At 35.8% G+C, this 24,495-nt stretch overlaps 1 pseudogene; it reads right to left on the bottom strand.

Moving 5' to 3' along the window:
* Window positions 1–4,350: 4,350 nt before the first annotated feature.
* Window positions 4,351–18,247, bottom strand: LOC136236033 (ABC transporter B family member 25, mitochondrial-like; annotated as a pseudogene).
* Window positions 18,248–24,495: the final 6,248 nt, after the last annotated feature.

Raw genomic sequence — 24,495 nt, 5'->3', positions numbered from 1 at the left:
TAATAAACAAGAGAATCAGAACTGATATATGACTATTTTAAATTAAAAATAATCTGCAGCAATAAGTCATAAAAATCAACACTCCACCTTGACTTGATAGCTGCATATTCCAAGCTTCTGCCTGAGATATTCAAATCTTGCTTTAGGAAGTGGTTTTGTTAGAAAATCAGCAAGCTGATTCTCTGTCTTGCAATGAATCAACTTCACCTCTCCTTGTTCTTGCATCTCTCTTAGAAAGTACAACTTTATCATGAAATGCTTTGTCTTCCCATGAAACACTGGATTTTTAGCAATCGAAATTGCAGCTTGATTATCAACAAGTATCAGTGTGCTATCTTTCTGCTCCATATTCAAGTCAATCATGAGTTTTCTGAGCCAAAGAGCTTGATTTGCTGCTGAAACAGCTGCCACATATTCTGCTTCCGATGTTGACTGTGCTATGACTTCTTGCTTCTTTGAACGCCATGAAAAAACTCCAGAACCAAAACTGAAACAGTATCCTGAAGTGCTTCTCATGTCATCAACACTTCCAGCCCAATCACTATCAGAGTAGCCATAGAGACTAAAGTTTCCATGAAGACTGAAATTGTTTACATGTAGGAACTTAACACCATAGCCAACTGTGCCCTTGACATATCTGAGGATCCTTTTAGCAGCTTTAAAATGAATTTCACTAGCGCAATGCATGTATCTTGACAACAAACTTACTGCATACGTAATGTCGGGCCTGGTTGCCGTCAAATACATCAGACACCCAATTAAGCTTCTGTATAATTTTTCATCAACTTTGTCAGCTCCATTTTCTCTGCTGAATTTTTCATTGTGATTCATTGGAGTTGCAGTTGGCTTGCAATTCTCCATCTTGAATTTCCTCAGAATTTCCTTTGCATACTTTTCTTGGCATACAAAGGTTTCACCATTATTTTGATGCACCTGCATACCTAGATCAGTCATTTCAAAAACATCTTTCATTCTTTCTTTAAATTCCTCAATCAGCTCCTTTGATCCTCCTGTAATCAATAAATCATCAACATACAAGGAGACAACAAGCATTTCATGACCAATCTTCTTGACATATAAAGTGAACTCACTTAGACTCTTTTCAAAGCCTAAGCTGATCAAGTGTGCATCAATTCTACTGTACCAAGACCTCGGGGCTTGTTTTAAGCCATACAAGGCTTTCTTCAAGTGATAAACTTTCTCCTCTTGTCCTTGAACAACAAATCCCTCTGGTTGCTCCACAAATATTTCTTCTTCCAAGTATCCATTTAAAAAAGCCGATTTTACATCCATTTGATGTACAACCCAGCCCTTTTGTGCAGCAAGAGCTAATAACATCCTTATAGTATCCAGCCTAGCGACTGGAGCAAAAGTTTCAGAGAAGTCTACCCCGAACATCTGAGCGTAACCCTTCACAACGAGTCTCGCTTTATATTTGTTGATAGAACCATCAGCATTAAGTTTGGTTCTATACACCCACTTGACTCCTATTGCTTTCTTATCTTTTGGTTTCTCCACTAACTCCCAGGTCTGGTTTTTTTCAATCATATTCAGCTCCTCCTTCATTGCAATTAACCATTTCGAGTCAGTAGCAGCTTCTTTGTAATTTGCAGGTTCCATAACAGCAACACTACATCTTTCATAAATATCTGAGAGTGATCTGGTTCCTCTGACTGGCTGGTCATCAATATCATCTTCACTCTCCTCCTCAAACTCAATTGGCTTCTCTTCTTTGCTCCAATTTTTTGCCTCAAAGAAATGCACATCTCTGCTGATAATAACTTTATTGCTTTATGGCAAGAAAACTCTATAGGCTTTTGATGTTAAACTGTAGCCTACAAAGATTCCTGGTTCCGCCTTTTTATCAAGTTTGTCTCTCTTAACCTAAGGAATGTAACAGAAACACAAACAACCAAAAATTTTCAAGTGCAACATCTTTGGCTTAAAACCATACCAGGCCTCAAATGGAGTTTTTTCTGAAATGGCTTTAGATGGCAATCTGTTCAGCAAAAAAACTGCAGTGCTTGCTGCCTCTGCCCAGAATTTCTTTGGAAGATCTTTGTCATGAAGCAAGCATCTCGTCATCTCCAAGATTGTTCTATTTTTGCGCTCCACAACCCCGTTTTGCTGTGGGGTGTAAGGAGCTGTAAATTGATGTTCTACACCTGCATCTTCACAAAATTTGCTGAACTTTTTTGATGTATATTCTGTTCCATTATCAGAACGTAATATCTGCAATTTTATGCCACTTTGAGTTTCCACCCAAGTTTTGAACTTGAAAAAGATGTCAGCAACCTCAGCTTTAACTTTCATAAAATAAATCCAGCACATCCTTGTATAATCATCAATGAAAGCAATATAATACTTACTGCCATTCAAAGATGGTGTTGGTAGAGGTCCTCCAACATCCGTATGCACCAATTGCAGCTTACTCGATGCTCTCCAGACTTGCCTACTGGGAAAGGCAACCTTATTTGTTTGCCGTATTGACAAGCAGCACATTCAGATAATTCTTCTTCTAATTTAGGTAGCCCTTGTACAAGATTATGTCTTTTCAAATAAAGCAGAGCATTATGGTGGAAATGCCCCAACCTTTTATGCCAAAGCATTGTATTGTCTTCAACCTTGTGCACAGCAATTTGTTCTTCTCCAATCAAATTCAAAGCAAAGCTCTTGCCTTTCATTTGAATTCTGAACAGCTCTACTCCATTTGAATCTTTAATCAAGCAACTTTTGTCTTCAAAGAGAACTTTACAGCCTCTCTCTAATAACTGACCAACACTCAATAAGTTTTGATCAACTTCAGGAACATAAAGAACATCTGAAATTAGTTTCAAACCTGTGCAGCTTTTGATTGCTACGGTTCCCTTTCCTGCTACAGATATTTTCTCTCCATTTCCGATTCTGACTTTGGTAGTGTAGTTTGTATCAAGTTCTCTGAACAAATCTCGATCATAAGTCATGTGGTTCGTACAACCACTATCAATCAGCCAACTTTTTGCTAAGCTTGAAGTAGTAAGACACGATACTACGAAAAGCTCTTCTTCATCAATTTGTTCAATAGCAGCTTTTGCTTTCCCTTGTTGTTGTGAAGACTTACAGATTTTCTCCACATGTCCTAATTGTCCACATTTGTTGCATGTTACATCTGGCCTCCACCAACAGTACTTCTGCAGATGATTTGTTTTCTTACAATTAGGACATGGTGGAAAATTCTGAAAGTTTTTGTTACCACTGCTGATATTGTTGCTGCTCGAGTTTCCTGCCTTGAAGTTCCTGTTCTTCTTGTTCTTGCCACCATAATTGTTTTGAGTTTTGGCCAGCAAAGCTCCTTCTACAGAACCTTCTTTCCTTATAAGCCTTCTCAATTCTTGTGCCTGGAGTGCACTCAATAATTCCGTCAATGTGATGTTTGTTAGATCTCTTGAGTTTTCAAGAGAACTGATAGTTGCTTCAAATTTCTCTGGAATGGTAACAAGAATTTTTTGAATAATCCTTGAATCAGAGAAATCAGTACCGAGGAGTTTCACTTTATTGGCAATGCCAAGAAGCTTCATCCTTTGTAATTCGAATTCCCGAATCAGGTTGATAGCTTGCATCCCTTTGATCTTCTCACTTCCTTCATATTCTTTCTTCAAAAAATCCCAAATCTCCTTCGCAGTTTTTAATGTCATTATCCTGTTAAAAATAACAGATGAGACAGCAGTGAACAAAATCGATCTGGACTTCGATTTTCTGAGCTTCTTCTCTTTATGAGCTTTTATTTGAGCCATTGTTGGATTTTCAGATAAATCAGGAACTTCATAAACATTCTCCACAGCTTCCCATAAATCATGGGCATCGAGGTAGGCTTCCATCTTCACAGCCCACATTTGATAATTGGTTCCGTCAAATAACGGAGGTGACATCGAAGAAGAGAAAGAAAAATCTGAATCCATCTTTTGTGTTTGTGGTTGCGGTTGTGGTTGTGTTTTTGGTTGTATTTTGTTTTTTTAGGGTTTTTGAATTTTGAACTCACAAATTCCTTTAAATCAATAATGCTCTGATACCAATTTGTTAGAATTGCAGAGATATACGATTGATTTTTGATATGGAAGGGAAGAGCACTTTTTTATTGAAATATGATGTGCAGTTTTATACTGCTAAAACACAGTTACAAGAGAGTAAAAAAAGCCTAAAAAGTAGCATAAAAATCTTCCTAAAAAACAGCAAGAAAATCAGAACTAATAAACAAGAGAATCAGAACTGATATATATGACTATTTCAAATTAAAAATAATCTGCAGCAATAAGTCACAAAAATCAACAATATTGCATCACATATCACTGCAAACATATTACTGTTCTGCTCTCTTGGTGAGTAAAATATTATCATGGAATGTACAACAAAACTTGAGAGTTAATCTTGCTAATCCAATTTCATCCAATCTAAGGATCAGAAACTTAACATGGACTAAAAAAAACTAAGTTACATAATTTTCCTTTTTTTAAAGACATTTCATGTATCTAAAAGGCCAGGTTGTAGAGGTTTATGTGCATTTCACCAACCGTGACGAAGGATGCCAATTTGCATATAATGACACAAACCGCCTACGATGCACCCATAAACTGGTCGGTTGCAGTAGCTTCATTCCATGGGCTTCCTTGGAATGCAGAATCAGACACAAGGTGAAAGGTTTATTAGAAAGTATACCAACATAGTTACGCCTCCAATTTAATAGCTGCATCAATGGAATCCACAGTATTATTTTGTTGTGCCCATAGTTGAGCATATCTTCCTGCCTTTGCTAAGAGAACTTCATGGGGTCCCTGCTCAACCACCTTCCCATTCTCCATGACTATTATCTGAAACCCATATTGAAAGGAACAGAAGAATATATAACTATGTAATGAACATGAGAGAACAAAAAATAGTCTCAAAGTTTCCTTCCTTTTCAGTTATTGGTAATAAGAAATGTGTCATGTTGTTTGCATTAACACACGGGATTGGAATGGATTTATTTGAAAAATGATTGGCTACTTCCCTTATGGGAAAGAAGGCCACAAGTTTTAAAATGAGAATGTCATACATCTTTGTATTACCTATTACATTGAGGGTCTGCAATCCACATGCCGATTTTAGTCTTTTTGTTCAAATAAGATGGAAAAGAAAAGTAGTAAAAACCTGTGTCCAAAAGATTCTGCAAGGATCTGTTGAACGTTATAGGGGGATAGAAAGAGATGGGAGTGGCTTGTTTGATTTTAATATCTAATCGTTAGACAATATATAAGGTGAAAGAATTTTCCTCTAAACAGCGGGATTAGTTCCCAAATAGGATGTTTAGTAGACAATTTGCTTTGCAGATAGCATGAATTGAATCATAATTAGGGTCAAACCTGCAGCAATTCACTCTTTTCTAAATAAGCTTCGAAAAGTATTCTATCACTAACGCCCTTATTGTTCTTCAAATTGAGAAACAACGTCATTTACAATCCGTACCTCATCACATTGCATTGCAGTGGTAAGCCTATGAGCAACAAAAACTGAAGTTCGATTATCGGCCAATGACTTTAATGCACTTAATATCTCTGCTTCTGTTGTACTGTCAAGTGCACTAGTAGCTTCATCACATAGCCTGAATGGAGATAATCCAATATATAAGGCTAAGAAAGAAGAGAAAACTAAAAACTACATAGTTTTTCAAGCATTGTAGAACTTCCCTTCTGGTAACAACAAAACACTTCTCATCATTTTATATCGTAATCAATGTGAGCTGCTAAATATGATTCAATAAATATTAGTTTATCGTTCATTTCTCATAATATTGTTCCTCTATCATTTCATATTTTGGAGTACAAATTTCCTTTCTCCTCAATATCTCCCAAAAGTCATAGATGCAGAAATGAATCTAAAAAAGCTTGGGGACAACATACATTTTAGAATAGCAATCAGAACATACACACCATAAGGACTCGTGACAAAATCTTCACAGTTACTAAAAGTTCAATGGTTCACATTAACCAAGAACATAAATTCTAGAATACCAATGAAACAACATCAAAATAAGCACAAACTAGAACTAAAAAATAACTTTTGTTAGAATCATTTTACTTCCACTATTTGCTTTGTGAAGGAAGAGATGTGATTTTGATAGGAGAAATAAAGACATTCAGTATTCACAAGTTTCTTAAAAGTTGTGAGTAAATGCAAAGAAAACAATTAAAAAAAACTAAAAGATGAGAAAGGATGTAGCTGACAAATTAAATAGAAATACACATAAAATTGACCAATAAAAAGAGTGGAGTTCGTACAAAATAGGTGGTGCTTTCAGAAATGCACGTGCTAATGCCACCCGTTGCTTCTCACCGCCACTTAACTGAAAAAAGGTTGCGAATTAACCCCAATTCAAGATCCCACTAATCTGAAACCATGCATATATAATTGGGTCCTCGTGATGCTGCATTAAATACCAGATAAGAGCTATTTCCAATGCAGGTTCCTAGAATTACACATATCATTGTCTACTTTCAAATTCCTCAGGGCTACAATAGTTGTAATAAGAAAACTATGCCTCTCTAGTAAAATTAAATCAGCTACCAAAACAATTAACACATAGTAGTTTGTACTGAACTCTGTCACGCCATTTTATTCAAATTTGAGAGTGAAATGAGTGGTAATACAGCTGCAATTATATTACTCAAACCATGTGAAAAATGTTTCTCGAGTATTGCTAAAATGGGTGTCAGAGTAGCAATTATGAAACCTTATTCTATTATTCAACTTGACTCAATGCCAACATTGAGTATGCTTAGAGAAGAGTCAGAAGGAAAATCGGTTAGAAATGTACTTCGCATTTTTAAGATTTGATGTGTATGAAATGTAACACAAGAAACGAAATCCTAATACAAAATTGCCATTCAAGTCAGCAAATTATTTTAATGTGATCCAAGTGACACTGGAACTACATGGCAAGTTTATACAAGTTAATTGAAGTAAATCGCCCAAAATGAGACTTAATGCAAGGTCCATATATCATAGCCATAGTTATCCAATAAACCATAGGTTACAACAAATGTACCCGGTACAGCCTCCAAAAAATTTGGCTAATACTATTTGAGAACCATACAACTCAACTTTCCATGAACTATATACTGTCCAAATGGACAGAAACATAAATGCAAGGAAATAAGCATGTTGGCCACATGAGTGAAACCTAAGCCATCTTATCTTCAAGATGATGCAAGATATAAAATTTTGATTGAAGAATATGAGACATAATACACTTCAGCTAGCAAGAACAAACAACAATATAGTCCTGAATCAGATAGAATGAAGCATGTCTTTATGAAGTATAAACAAACAATGTAGCAGTTCCTAATTTTAAATTAAATTTTGTGATTGAGGTGAACATGGTAATATTTGAAACATAACAGCTACCTTACCAGCTTACCCAAAGCCTTGAAGTTGAAGTCATATATACAAATCAAACAGGTAATAAATAGACCTCTCACCTTGAGCCCTCGTTCCCCTACCACAGTAGAATACTTCCCAGGGAAGGTCATGATAGTGTCATGGATAGCTGCACGTCGACCAGCATCATACACCTTAGTGTAAATAATTGTTAAGAAAAATGCAACCAAGTAGAATCAACAACAATTCATCTCAAAATAGTTCTAAGCAAAATCAAAACACTTACTTCATCTTCTGTAGCAGAAAGGCGGCCATAATGAATGTTGTGAAATATTGTATCATTGAAAAGAACCTGTAATTGAATGAAGAGTATCTCAACATCAATATTACAATTTCGCAACATCCCACAAGAGAGCATTTGATATTCATGAAATCAACAAAATAAACACTTGAAAGGCTCAACAAAACTTACTGCATCTTGTGGAACAACACCAATACGCTTTCGTAAGCTATCCAGTGTGACATCCCGTATATCTTGATCATCAATTCTTATCTATCAAGAATCAAATGTCAGTTGCCAATCACAATGTGGAAGCCAATTTGGAAGATAACACTATCACAGACAAAAGAAATAAGTTCCAGTCTGCGAAAGTGAAGTGAAAAAAAAAATAGTAATAGTAATAATAGTAACTTTATTTTGTAGATAACTCCACCACATACACTATTTAGTAGGGAAAATACAACAACAACAACAAAGCCTTAGTCCCGAAATGATTCGGGGTCGGCTAACATGAACCATCATATAAAACCGTGAAAATCAAGTCGTGTCAGCGACACAGATTCGCTCCCTCCACTCCGTCCTATCCACTACCATATTTTCCTCAATTCCCAATAAACTCATATCACTCTCGATCACCCTCCTCCAAGTTTGCTTAGGTCTTCCCCTACCCCTCACCACTACATCCCTTTGCCACTCTTCGGTTCTCCTAACCGGCGCATCAAGCGCTCTACGTCTCACATGGCCAAACCACCTTAGTCGGTTTTCTCTCATTTTATTCTCAATAGATGTGACCCCTACTTTTGTCCTAATTATTTCATTACGCACCCGGTCCTTTCTCGTGTGACCACACATCCATCTCAACATACGCATCTCCGCCACCGACATCTTATGGATGTGGCAGTGTTTCACTGCCCAACACTCCGTACCATATAACAATGCTGGTCTAATTGCCGTCCGGTAGAATTTTCCCTTCAATCTATTAGGCATGCCGGGATCACAAAGGAAACCCGTAGCACTCTTCCACTTCGACCAACCAGCTTTAATCCTATGAGCAACATCTCCATCTACTTCTCCATCCGTTTGGATAATAGATCCTAAATACCGGAAGCAATCCGAGGCCTGAACAACTCTCCCATCTAGGATGATTGTCCCTGCCTCCCTACTCCTACGGCCGCTAAACTTACACTCCAAATATTCTGTCTTACTTCGACTCAACTTAAAGCCTCTAGATTCTAGAGTTTGCCTCCATAGTTCCAACTTCATCTCCACTCCTTCTTTCGTCTCCTCAACCAACACAATATCATCTGCAAACAGCATGCACCATGGTATACCATCTTGAAGTGAACTTGTTAGTTCATCCATAACGATGGCAAAAAGAAATGGGCTTAGTGCGGAACCTTGATGCACTCCAATCGTAATAGGAAACTCTTCAGTCTTCCCAACACTAGTACGTACACTCGTGCATACTCCCTCATACATGTCCTTTATGATGTCAATATATTTCCGCGAAATGCCTTTCCTTATCAAGGCCCACCAAAGTACTTCCCTTGGTACCTTATCATATGCTTTCTCCAAGTCAATGAAAACCATATGCAAGTCTTTCTTCTTATTTCGATAGTGCTCCATTAATTGTCTCATTAGATGGATGGCTTCCATAGTTGATCTTCCTGGCATAAAGCCAAACTGGTTTTCCGAGATCTTCACCGTCCTCCTTAGCCTTTGTTCAATCACTCGCTCCCAAAGTTTCATAGTGTGACTCATTAATTTGATTCCCCGATAGTTGGCACAATCTTGGACATCGCCTTTGTTCTTATACAAAGGGATTAAGGTACTTTTCCTCCATTCTGATGGCATCTTATTGTTTCTCCAAATTTTGTTGAAGAACGTCGTCAACCATTCGAATCCTCTTTCTCCCAAACATCTCCAAATCTCAATAGGGATGCCATCAGGTCCTACTGCTTTCTTCAACTTCATCTTACTTAATGCCATTTTGACTTCACCCTTTTGAATTCTCCGCAGGCATTCATGATTTATCATATCGTGATGGATACTTATATCTCCAACATCTTGTTGGCGATCTCCATTAAATAAGTCATCAAAATAGGACCTCCATCGTTCCTTGATATCCTTATCTCCAACTAGGACTTTCTGGTCCACATCCTTCACACATTTAACTTTTCCGAGATCTCGCGTCTTCCTATCTCTCATCCGAGCAATTCTATATATGTCTCTTTCCCCTTCTTTCGTATCCAATCTTGTATACAGATCCCGATTCACCTTTGCTCTAGCATCTCGTATGACCTTCTTTACTTCCCTTTTAGCCTCTTTGTATTTTTCGTAGTTCTCGTCACTCCTACATTTTCCCAATAGTTTATAGGATTCTCTCTTACTCTTTACTGCTTGTCGTACTTCTTCTGTCCACCAAGATGTGTCCTTACCCGGTGGCATGCTACCTTTAGATTCCCCTAGAACTTCCTTCGCTACTTCCCTTATACTATGCTCCATCTTATTCCATATCGAATCTATATCTGAATCCATATTGCAAGTCCAAATATCTTTTTTGGTCATCTCATCCACAAATTTTTGTTGATTCTCCCCTTGCAATTTCCACCACTTAATCTTAGTCTCTACTTGAGGTGTTTGTTTTCTTATACATTTCCTACTTCGAAAATCTAGCACCACTACTCTATGTTGGGTTGTCGTACTCTCACCAGGGATCACCTTACAATCAATATAACTCTTTCTCCAAGCACTCCTTACTAAGAAGAAGTCAATTTGGCTCGCATTACCGCCACTCCGATAAGTCACTAAGTGGGATGTTCTCTTCATAAACCATGTGTTCATGATACTCAAGTCATAGGCTGATGCGAATTCCAAAATATCATTTCCTGCTTCATTCTTATCTCCAAAACCATACCCTCCATGAACACTCTCAAACCCATCTCGCCTAGAACCCACGTGTCCATTGAGATCACCCCCTAGTACCATTTTTTCATCCCTAGGAACCTGTTGCACCACTTCCTCTAAGTCATCCCAAAAAGCTTGTCTTATAGACACATCTAATCCTATTTGTGGCGCATATGCACTAATGACATTCACAACCTCATCCCCTATCACTAGCTTAACACTCATAATTCTATCGCTCTTCCTAGACACCGCTACTACCTCATCAATATACTCCCTATCAATAAGAATACCTACTCCATTTCTACCCTTATCCTTTCCTGAGTACCAAAGCTTATAACCCCAAGGAGCTATCTCTCTAGCCTTAGCTCCAACCCACTTGGTTTCTTGTAGGCATAATATATTTATTCTCCTCCTCTTCATAACATCTACAATTTCAGCTAATCTTCCTGTCAAAGAACCTATGTTCCATATCCCAAAGCGTAACCTACTACCCTTACCCCTACCCCTACCATTACCGTGGACTAGCTTATTTACCCGCAACCCTTGCATATTTGACACCACCCCCGGGTCCTGGGGTGGCGCGCCGCTTCGGGGCGACGACCTAGCAACCCTTGCACATTTATCACTACACCCGGGTCTAGGAAGTGCAGCGCGTCGCTGAGTAGGGAACGCCCCAACGGTATTTATATTATGGTTCATGTCATAAGATGTGACTAAGTTTTACGCTGGCCGCCACAAACCTACCGCAACCCTCCTCCTTTGTCCGGGCTTGGGACCGGCTGTAAAGGCCACCAAGTGACCCTCACAGGCGGAGTTTTAGTAGGGAAAATAAAATGAAGAAATTCTGAATTCAATTTGAAACTTAAGGAATAAGTAATGAAGGTATGAGCCCTTACACTTCCAGAATGAGTGTCAAAAAATCTTAAAATCAGTCGGAGAATAGTCGACTTGCCTGCAAACACACACCAACTCAAATGAATTAATAGTCATCAAGAAAGGTAAAATATAAACTGATATTCTCTAAGCGTGACGGCAAAAAGTTATTTGATACATGCTTATCCAAAACCAATACTTCACTCAGTCAAGCATCATGACAGTGATTGTGACACTTAATAGGAAGAAGAAGAAATGTATGTGGTTCAGCCTCTTTTTGAATTTCTACTTTGCTTATTTATCAGTATTATGTTGTCAAAAAATGCAGTCCCGTAGCTAGTAAGCCATTTAGACGCATTAATTGCATATATCTATAATTGGATGCGTTCAGATTATCCAGCAAATAGGAGTGGCCGGAAAAAAATGAAAGTCCAGATCAATCTATGAGCACCCTCATTCCCAAAGAGCATAAGATTATTACAAAAATAGTTGTATTAGTTATCAATAACACCAAGAAAGGAATCCCAGACTCCTACGGGAGGCAACAGTGGGGAATTTTCCGCATTCTGGCGAAGCCCCCTCCAGGTCAAGTTCGTGAACTTGACTCTCTAAAAAGGGGCGCCTAGGCTTTCGCTTCCCAAATAAGGAGAGATAGTCCTCAAGTTTTCTTTCGCCTTCTTTCGCTTAGGAACCTACTCCTTCGTTAAATGGTACAAAATCATGTGTGAAAACCCCTATTTAGGCTTTCTTCCTTGACTTGGGGGCGCGGATTCCTATTGCTTGCTTGAGAATTATTCCAATGGAAAAAAAATTCATAAATACAGACTGGAATGAACTGAGCCTTACCGCTTCCACTCGTTCCAACAATTGCCACACTCTTTCCAGCTGGTACAACAAAAGATACGCCATCAAGAATCTTTCTTTCTACCAGGTAACTATAAGCTAGAGCGCATGAGCACTTAACAGGTGATTAAAACATCAAAGAAAATAAACTCAACCAATAACCCTTCATTGAAAATGTCATTACTTCAAACTTTTCAATGACAATACATAACAATATGCAGCTACAATTTCTAGAGTTCTTCTAAGAATCCGGAGGCTCCTAGGGAACAACAAATTGAAAGAATAGTAGTGGATAAAGAATGGATACTGCTTCAACAATAATTGAATGAAAATTACTATTGCGAAACTGCAACAGAATTTAACAAGCTGCCTAAATTTTGGATTGTGTTTTTCATTTAGTTATACCTTAGGAGCTGTATGTGCACAATATAACAATTGCGTTTTTACATAGTACCTCAGTGGAGCAGTAGAGAGATCCTGGGTTTGCTTGTCAGATTCAATGGATCTCAAAAGAATCTAGATGGCATTTCAAATGATGGGCTACTGTTGTTATAGCACCAAAGGCAGACCGAGACCTTAAGGCATTTGGTGCATACAAAAAAGAAAAAAAAATAGCGACTCCCAAGCTACTATTTTAACAAAGCTAGAAGATACAAAAATAACCATTGACCTAGAATACCAACTGTTAGTTTCTATGACTTTAAAGTGTATATCTTGATTCAAAAGAATTACAGGCGTAGTTGTTAAAGACACAAGGCGCACTAAGGCACTAAGGGGTCCTGGAGCCTAGGCGCAAGGCCCGCGCCTGATGAACATGAGGTGCAGAAAATAAAAATAAATATATACAAAATCTACATATCAATGTTTGATACTAATATAAAGTCATGATGAACCAAAAAAACACACTTATAACCACACAAACAAACAAAGTCATTACCGCCAGATCGGTGTTACCACTGGCTGGAAAGATGATGTGGCACGTCAAATAAAAATTTGACTCATCACACCATCGCCAGGTCACACCATCTGGATATGCGATACCAAGTAGCAGCCAATAGATGCCACATGCCAAAAAAAATCAATTATTCACAAGTAAATTTAGCAAAACTCAGAATTGAGATCTGTTGTGAGATCCAGCCATCCCTCTGATCTATATGCTGCCATTCAAGAGACGCATTTGAAGGATGACACAAACCTGCTTAGGCCTAAACCCACATTCAGGTCACCCTTACCCTCTAAACCATAGACCTAATCACATTTATGTGTTAATTGTAATTGATGAGCAAAAAGAAGATTCTCCTTAGTTAATTAATTGCATCCCTAATCCTTGTACGCTTTTGGTATATTTGCTTGCTAGAAAGAAACAACCCACTTTGTATTGTGAAAACATAAATAATGCCTGAGGTAGTTTTTTCTCAAATACTGCATCAGGAAAAGCTGGTCAAAGGTTGTTCACTTCCATACAGTTCCATTAACTTTGTTTCAAGGATTGAAAAAAAAAGGAAAACGAATCAAATCAAAGGGTTTCATTAGCAAATTTGCTGCATAAAAAGAATATCACATAGGATCAAATTTGCAGCAGTGGAAGTTTATAAACTACATAAGTAATTCAGATAGAAATTAATTGAGTAAATGACTTTTTATATCCAAGAAATAAACAGATGATAATATAAATATAATAATGCCATCACGTAAAATCTAACTGCATATGTATTTTGAGACTATACTACCAAGAAAATTTTAGTGAAAGAAAGTAACATTGTACCTGAAGTCTACATTGTCAAACTGAATGCTGCCCCCGTCCAACATAAATGGTTTTGCATCATCCTTATTTCTAATTTCAGCCCTCTCCTGGACAAGCCATTATTTAAGAATTTATGTTACAATATAATGCACAAATGATAAACCAATCACTTGTTGTAAGTTGCAACCATCAAAAGTTTGTTATTATCAAGAAATAAAACATAGTAACGGTGACCACTCGAAATGATATTAAATCAAATGGCATACAAGCAGAATTATACGAGGACTGAAACAGTAATTTTACTTGTTTTCCATTAATGCAAGAGGAACAAACAGAAACATTCTGAACTTTATTACATGAAAGCAAATTTTTATTCAACAGGGCATTCAAAACAGGAAGCCCTGGATGTCCTAAACGACTATGCCAGGCATCAGAAGACAAAGCAGTAAAAATAGAAGGAGATGACGGTGACGGAAAGGAGCTAGACGCGACTGGATAAAGGTCCCCGCTACTGTTACATCTCATGATATTGGTACCCGTCTGTAAATCCTTCACAGAAAAACCCAAAGGGTCAAATTCAATAGAAACTCGATTATCTTTAGTAAATTGACGAACAGAAATAAGGTTTTTGATAAGTCTAAGAGCATGCAACACATTATTTAATCTCAAAGGTTGGGTTCCAGTATTTAACAAAGCAGTGCCAGATCCACAAACAGGTACACAGTGACCATTACCGACAATAATACGTTCATTGAGGCTTGAATTAAAATAAGAGGTGAGTGTACCTTGTTGGGCTATCATATGCGAGGTGGCTCCTGTGTCCATGTGTCATTGATCCGAGGGCGGTGCAATAGACATGGTGTGCATTGCCTCTGCAATGTCGGTTGGAGCATATGAAGGATTAATCATGCTTAAGTGAGCCTGTTGTGTGTTCGAACAGGGACCCAAAAGACCGGGTTGTTGCTGCTGGCGGCCCTGATAAGGCTGATTAGCCCAATTATTTGTTGGGAATGGATAGGGAGGTGCCGCCCATGGCTGCTGCGGACCCCATGGCATGGAGTAACCCCACGGTTGGTTGTAATCGCCTCGATGAGAGGGACCAGGATACCGTTGATTTCCGCGATAGTGGTTTCAAAGCTGCGTCTTGGTACCCTGAAGTGATTATATGAAGTTAAATGAGAATTAAAGATAAATGCTTATGCAGAAAACCACCTTGGCCTTTCTTTCTAATATGGGACACATTTCATATCATGACAACCATATTCTATAGGTTTTATAGCATCAAACTAGCTTCAGTAATCCACATTAGTTTTAAGTTTAATGGTTAGATCAGAGCAGTCCAACTTTAACATCAAGAAAGTAAATTAGAAGTACAATTAAAATAAAATCAAATTAAGCAACTTACTCTTTAAGAACTCCTCGTATTTGTCAGCTTCATAAGCTTCATTGCTAAAATATTTGACAGTCTAGGAAACAACAAAAGGGACAAAAAGAAACGAAGAAAACAAAAGAGCTGAAAGCTTTTAATATGAAGTCAAACAATAGTTAAAAATGTAACAAACAAACATATGCAACAAAAAAAAAAAGATATCAAAGATAATCATGTTCTGATGTTCCTGAAAATTAGATAATCAAAGGTAAATTTAAGAAAGTGGAACATCAGAATCTCACCTCATAGTTTATTAGGGAATCAATTGCCCTTGTATTAGCATCATTATCAGCTTTATTCATGGCCTCCCTAAACTTGGTTCGCCACTGAAAATAATTAAGTACATGAATATATGATTGTGATCAACGTAGAAAGTCACTCACTTAAGAAATAGAGACAACGTTATCAAAATCCTGCCTATAACCTAGCCCATTCTAACCAAATAAAAAATGGGAAGAAGCAGAAACAAACACATGCTCAAGCACAGTCTTTCGCCCCCAACAGAACGCTACATGAAAAAGAAAAAAAAAGCATTTGATATGTTCCAACCCCGATGGACTAGGGTGGATCGCTTAAGCTAGTGACGAACATTGACCGAATGGGTGGCAGAGATCCAACGCATAAGGGTCCCTGTCCCCTATACTATTCCTCATACCAACTTAGGGTTTGCCCCCAACGACCGTTGATATCTTCCATCCCCCACTGCTCCTAGAAGCCTCCTCGTAGCCTTACCTTTGCTTGGGGCTGAGTCTGCCTATCGGCCAACTCCCCCCTTACACTTAGCAGGTCCCAAGCCCATGGATATGTCTAGTTTTTAGCTACTTTTCCATTTATAGGACCCTCCCATGGAGCATAAGTAAATGATTGAAGACAAATATCCAGTCTAAGACCTAAGCACACCTACATGCAATTATTCTTAAGGGTATACATATGCATGCAGCAGAACATATATTACCTGTGTCACAGACAATGTGAAAACGATATATGCAGCTACAGAAAGAGAAGTGATCCATGCAAAAGGGGCTCCAAATTTGTATGCCAAAATACCTGATACCATAAATATCTGCGAGGACAAACGTGAAAAAACTTTGAGAAAGTCGAGAAAAAGGGACTGATAAATGCAATTTCAATAAGTTCCAAACAAAACAACTGAACAAGAAAGTAAAAGATTCTCATGGGCACATATCAAGCATCCAAGAAATAGGCAAGTCTATTGTCAAATATAAATAGCATAATACAAAATCAAGTATAATTTGCATGAAAAAGATGTTCAATAAAGTGAAGAGCATAAAGTCGTACCTCTAAGATAGTTGGTACTACATTGAGCACCATTGAAGACAAAATAAAATTTATTGCACGGCTACTACGATCAATTATTCTATTCAAGGCACCAGTTTCTCGACTAAACAGAGAGTGATTAGATGCAAACAGAGGAATCCAGTAAGTCAATAGTTAAAAGAACCGCAAATGTAACAATTTATCATTACATACAATTGGCTTCTCCAAAGCAAATACCTGAGATGATAACGAAGGTCCAAGTCATGTAAATGAGAAAAGACCTGATAATTCCTGAATAAAAATTTTAAGCAGCTCATGAAATGAAAAAACACAAGAACAAAACAAGCACTAGACATATGCATCATTTACCTTCTTAGATACTTGACGGATTGTTCCCAGAGCTACTTTAGAGAATACAGCTGTCCTCAATTCTATCAAAACGTAATTTCACCAAAAAGTAAGAAGAAAGGATGGATGATAAATTCAACTAAACCAGTGGAAAGGAAAAGCAAGACAAAATGTACCAAGCACTAATAGAAAAAATACCATTGAAAGCGGAAGTCCCAGTACGGGCAATTCCATATCCAATGAGAACAGAAACAGGGGTTGCAAAGAGCGCAAGGAGAGTAGAATTAGCAACAGTGAAGGAAGCAAGGGCACTAGCATTGCCAGTAGTAGCTATGGTCAACCAATCAACAGCAAGCTTGAAGAGGAAAGGAACCTGAACGTTCAAGACCTTAGCACCAACAAGAAAGGCCAATGCAGCCATGACCCTTAATCGAAATTCTAGGTTATCCTTCATCCATAAGTAATTGGCAAGGGTTCTGAGTATTTTCCTATCAGTAACTTCTTTCTGCTCCAATTAATCAGTAGCAATCGATGATTTAGCTCCATTCTCCTTATTAGCATTAGAATTTCCATCAGCAGAGCTTGAAAACGATACTCCCCCATTCAACATTGCATTCTATTAAAAAAGGAATACGAAAATGTCATCAGGGCAAGTTCGATCAAAAGGAAACAAAGACACAAGCTATGAATTGCTGGACTAACCGGTGGCATCAAAGAGGTGGGGAAAGAGACACCCGAATCGGAGAGGAAAGAATTGACATTGAGGTTTCCGGCCGAACCAGAACCTGAACCTGAATGAGAACGGCAGGTGCAAGTTCTGATATTCTTCCATGGAAAGACAGTGGAGTATAAAACGTTACGATTACTAGAAAGAAGCGGATTGGGACTGGGATTGAGATTGAGATTGAGATTGAGATTGTGATTAAGTGAAGGAGAGCGAAAATAGCTGGTTAAGAAGATTGGCTTCTTGTAGGAATCATTTCGCAGGATAAGTTGCCGAGCGCTAAACTGAAAACACCTTGACGGAGCATCAGCTCCCGACATTCTTAAAAGTGACGGACGACAGTGGTGGTGATGGGGGCAAAGATTGAGCTTTTAAGAGCTGTATTTGTACTAAAATTGCAGTTCCGATCAACAGAACCAAAAGTCAATGATTGAACTTGGTGCTAGCTTCATTGAAGTTTTGTTTTTTCTTTTATTTTTCAGTTTTCGTACTAGCTTTTGTATTTTTGACAACGTATTGAGTTGTCGTTGATTGCTATTTTTGTCTGATTTTTCTTTTTAGGAAACTCACAAGTATGAAAATGACAGTGTTGATGACAAAACTGGCTAATTTGGAACCAAATCTATGTATTTAAACTCATTACACAACACATATATTTAGGAATTTCCAACAATATTCTTCATATATATATATGGAGTTGGTTTCAATGGTGAGTACTAAATTATCTCCATGAGTGGTGAGTGATTAATATCCATTGGATCAAGATTTAATGGTCCATAATTTAAGTTGGCATTTAATATTAAAATTGGTTTACCTGATGACATGTCAGTTGTAACTTGGAATATTATGCTTTGAAAAACGTTTCTCTTTCCTCAAGATATAAACAACTTCCAAGAAATAATTTTTTTTTCCGCATATTTTTATTTTACATAAGAAGACGTCTTCTTTTAAGTAATTTTGTATCCGTCTAATCAATATTCTATGCATTAAATCTTAATAAATGACTATTCATTGGGAACACGAAAAGTTTGACATTAAGAATGTATAACATTATTTATGATAACCAAATACAACATTAATGATGTTCTAATTAATGGTGTTGTCCCCCTATTTATTACCTTTGAATTATAAGCTCAATTTATAAATTTCTAGGATTGTAAGCTCAAATTGTAAATCCATAGGATTCCAAGATCAATTTGTAAATCCTTAATTTTTTATTTATTTCTTTAAGCAATCATTTATTTATAAACAATCATTAAACTTACAATCTCTATATTCTAATGTCACGCTAATGACAATAATAAATGTCTAATGTCATTCATTTAGATTTTGTATTAAATACTACTCCCTTCATGCAATTGATTTATCCTCACACAAACATAATGTAACGTAACATAAATATCACTGAACAGAAAACTTTACGGAACTCAAACATCATTGAACTGAAATATTACCGAACTGAAATATTACTGAACTGAAACATCATTGAACTGAAACATTACTGAACTAAAACATCACTAAACTGAAATATTACTGAACTCAAATATTACTGAACTGAAACATCACGAAACTGAAACATCACTGAGCTGAAACATTCTGAACTCAAACATTACTGAACTGAAACGTTACTAAACTAAAACATTACTGAACTGAAACATCACTCAACTGAAACATTACTGATCTGAAATATCACTCAACTGAAACATTACTGAAATATTACTAAACTGAAACATTACTCAACTAAAACATCACTTAACTGAAATATTACCGAACTGAAATATTACTGAACTAAAATATTACTGAACTGAAGCATCACTGAACTGAAATACTACTAAACAGAAACATTACTCAACTGAAATATCACTAAAATGAAATTTACTAAATTGAATATCACTGAACCAAAACATCACTGAACCAAAACATCACTAAACCAAAACATCACTCAACCGAAACATTACTGAACTGAAATATTACTGAACTGAAGCATCACTGAACTGAAATACTACTAAACATAAACATTACTCAACTGAAATATTACTGAACTGAAACCTCACTAAACTGAAACATTATCGAATTGAAACATTACTAAACTGAAACATTACTGAACTGAAACATTACTGAACTGAAATATTACTGAACTAAAACATCATTGAACTGAAATACTACTGAACTGAAACATCACTAAACTGAAACATCGTTGAACTGAAATCACTGAACTAAAATATTACTAAACTGAAACACCACTGAATTGAAATATTACTAAACTGAATATCACTGAACCAAAACATCACTGAACCGAAATATCACTGAACTAAAACATCACTAAACTTAAACATCACTTAACTAAAATATTACTAAACTGAAACCTTACTCAACTGAAACATTACTGAACTGAAATATTACCGAATTGAAACATTACTGAACTGAAATATTACTGAACTAAAATATTATTGAACTAAAACATCACTGAACTGAAATATTATTGAATTAAAACATCACTAAACTGAAACATCACTGAACTGAAACATCATTGAACTGAAACATCACTGAACTGAAACATCACTAAATTGAAACATTACTTAAGTAAAAGATTACTAAACTGAAACATTAGTGAACTGAAATATTACTGAATTGAAATATTACTGAACTAAAACATCACTGAACTGAAATATTACTGAACTGAAACATCACTGAACTAAAACATCACTGAACTCAAAGATTACTAAACTGAAACATTACTGAACTGAAACATTACTAAACTCAAATATTACTGAACTGAAATATCAATGGCTTCAAACATAATTGAACTCAAACATCACTCAACTGAAATATTACTGAACTGAAACATTACTAACCAAAAACATTACTAAACTGAAACATTACTGAACTGAAACATTACTGAACTGAAATATTACTGAACTAAAACATCATTGAACTGAAATATTACTAAAATGAAACATTAATGAAGTAAAACATCAATGAACTGAAATATTACTGAACTAAAACATCACTAAACTGAAACATTACTGAACTAAAAGATTACTAAACTGAAACATTACGAAACTCAAATATAACTGGACTGAAATATTACTGAACTCAAACATAACTAAACTCAAAAATCACTCAACTGAAACATTACTAAACTGAAACATCATTCAACTGAAATATTAATGAACTGAAACATTACTGAACTGAACGTTACTGAACTGAAACATCATTGGACTAAAATATTACTAAACTAAAACATTAATAAACTAAAACATCACTGAACTGAAATATTACTAAACTGAATATCACTGAATCAAAACATAATTGAACTGAAACATCACTGAAATGAAATATCACTGAACTAAAACATTACTGAACTGAAACATCACTTAACTGAAACATCACTTAACTGAAACATTACTAAACTGAAATCTTACTCAACGGAAATATTACTGAACTAAAAAATCACTAAACTGAAACATTATCAAATTGAAACACTACTAAGCTGAAACATTACTGAACTGAAACATTACTGAACTAAAATATTACTGAACTAAAACATCACTGAACTGAAATATTACTGAACTAAACCATCACTGAACTGAAATATTACTGAACTGAAACATCACTAAACTAAAATATCACTAAACCGAAACATCACTAAACTGAAATATCACTGAAATAAAACATCACTGAACTAAAAAATCATTGAACCGAAACATCACTAAACTGAAACATCACTAAACTGAAACATCACTTAACTGAAACATCACCGTAACGTAACGTAACTTGACATAACCTAATGTGACGTATCCTAATGTAATGTAATGTTTCGTAACATAAGTAACGTAATGTAACGTAACAGAACGGAACGTAATGTAATGTAACATAACATAATGTAATATAACGTAACTTAACGTTTTGTTACATTACATTATGTTATGTTACGCTACGAGAAATTGTATTATGTTAAGTTGCATTATTTTATGCTAAGTTATGGTACATTAAGTTAAGTTACGTAAAGTAACGTAATATACTGTAACATAATATAACTTAACGCATAAAATATCCAGTTAGTCCCCTGAACTTGTGTAAAATCTAATCAATTAATCACTCAGTCGTAAAAAACTAAGTTAAATATTCAGTTAGTCCCATGAACTGAAACATCACTGAACTGAAACATTACTGAACTAAAACATCATTAAACTGAAACATCACTGAACTGAAACATTACTGAACTGAAACATCACTAAACCGAAACATTACTAAACTGAAATATTACTGAACTGAAACATTAATAAACTGAGACATCACTGAACTGAAACATTACTAAACTGAAACATCGCTGAACTGAAACATCACTGAACTGAAACATTACTAAACTAAAATATCACTGAACTGAAACATCACTAAACTGAAACATTACTCAATTGAAACATTACTGAACAAAAATAATACTAAACTGAAACATTACTGAACTGAAACATTACTTAACTGAAACATCACTAAACTGAAACATCACTAAACTGAAATATTACTGAAACAAAATATTACAAAACTGAAACATTACTGAACTGAAACATCACTGAACTGAAACAACACTGAACTGAAACATCATTGGACTGAAACATCACTAAACTGAAATATTACTGAACTGAAACAATACTAAACTGAAACATTACTGAACTGAAACATCACTAAACTAAAACATCACTGAACTAAAACATCACTGAACTGAAACATCACTGAACTGAAATATTATTGAACTGAAACATCACTAAACTGAAACATCACTGAAGTGAAACATTACTTAACTAAAATATTACTGAACTGAAACATCACTAAACTGAAACATCACTGAACTGAAATATTACTGAACTAAAATTACACTAAACTGAAACATTACTAAACTGAAGCATCACTGAACTGAAACATTACTAAACTGAACTATTACTAAACTGAAATATTACTGAACTAACACATTACTGAACTGAAATGTTACTAAACTGAAACATCACTGAACTGAAATATTACTAAATTGAAATATTACTGAACTGAAACATCATTGAACTCAAAATCCTTAAGATTGTAAGCTCAATTTGTAAATCCTTAGGTTTTTTTGTTTCTTTAAGCTTTCAACTTAGTGTAATAACATAACGTAATTAAAATTAGCGCAATTTAACATAACGTAACCTAAATTAGTGTAACTAATCGTAACGTAACTTAACACAACGTAACATAACATAATGTAACTTAACCAAACTTAACATAATACAACTTACGGAACTTAACGTAACATAACTAAGTTATAAAGTAACTTAATGTAAGCTTAATTTATAAATCCTTAGGATTGTAAGCTCAATTTATAAATCTCTAGGATTGTAAGCTCAATTTGTAAATACTTAGAAATATAAGCTTAATTTGTAAATCCTTTGGGTTTTTTTTATTTCTTTAAACTTTCATTTATTTACAAAAAATCATTTAGCTTACAATCCCTAACGTAACATAATTTAATAAATATAAGCTCAATTTATAAACCTTTAGGATTGTAAGCTCAATCTAAATCCTTAGGGTTGTAAGCTCAATTTAAAAATTTGTTAATGTTAGGGGTAAAATTACTCTTCACTGCCAATGTTAGGGGCAAAATTACACTATTTTAGGATTATAACCGAAATATTACTGAACTGAAACATTACTAAACTGAAACATTACCGAACTGAAACATTATTAAACTAAAACATCACTAAACTAAAAACATTACTAAACTAAAATATCACTGAACTGAAATATCACTGACCTAAAATATTACTCAATTGAAACATCACTGAACCGGAATATTACTAAACTGAAACATCAATAAACTAAAACATAACGTAACGTAATATGGCATGATATAACGTAACGTAACGTAACGTAACGTAACGTAACGTAATGTAACGTAACATAACGTAACGTAACGTAAACGTAACGCAACGCAACATAACGTAACGCAACGTAACGCAACGCAACGCAACGTAACGTAACGCAACGCAACGCAACGCAACGCAACGTAACGTAACGTAACGTAACGTAACGTAACGTAACGTAACGTAACATAACATAACATAACGTAACGTAACGTAACGTAACGTCATGTTATCGAACGCGACGTTCTTAAGATTCCCATATCTCGGTAGAGATCGCGATCGAGATTCCCAAATCTCGATTGCGACACGCCTTTTTCAGGCACTTCACCTTTGCGTTCCGAAGACCAAAAAATTGCTCCCCTAATCTCGGCATGGATTCCATGATCTCGGTAACATTAGAAAATTTGGCAGCACATCCTTCACATGTTTTAATTCAAAAAAACGCGTCCATTCGGGTGGATAGAAACGTCTCTTCACAGCGGATACGACTCTTCACAATGGACACGACCTTTCAAACACGAATCTTCAACATCTAGAAATAAAGAGTTGATTTCAGAGTTGTGATATATAGAGAGAGTTAGATTATTAAGATTAGTGCAGAAGTTATGCAGAAACTCTGACTCAGAAATGAGTCAGAGATTAGATTTCTTTCTTGTAAAAGCAATATGATGTACACACATTGTTCTTAAATTAATTAAAAACACAGTAGCAATTAGATTTATATTAAGAACTGTTCTTAGATTAGTTGACATTTTGGTAGTAGAAGAGCCATCTCTTCATTCTGCC

This window comes from Euphorbia lathyris, chromosome 7 (genome assembly GCF_963576675.1).
Source record: "Euphorbia lathyris chromosome 7, ddEupLath1.1, whole genome shotgun sequence".
In the NCBI taxonomy this organism is placed as follows: Eukaryota; Viridiplantae; Streptophyta; class Magnoliopsida; order Malpighiales; family Euphorbiaceae; genus Euphorbia; species Euphorbia lathyris.
The sequence above is the reverse complement of the archived record's forward strand: the minus strand, read 5'-3'. Positions and strand labels throughout refer to the sequence as shown.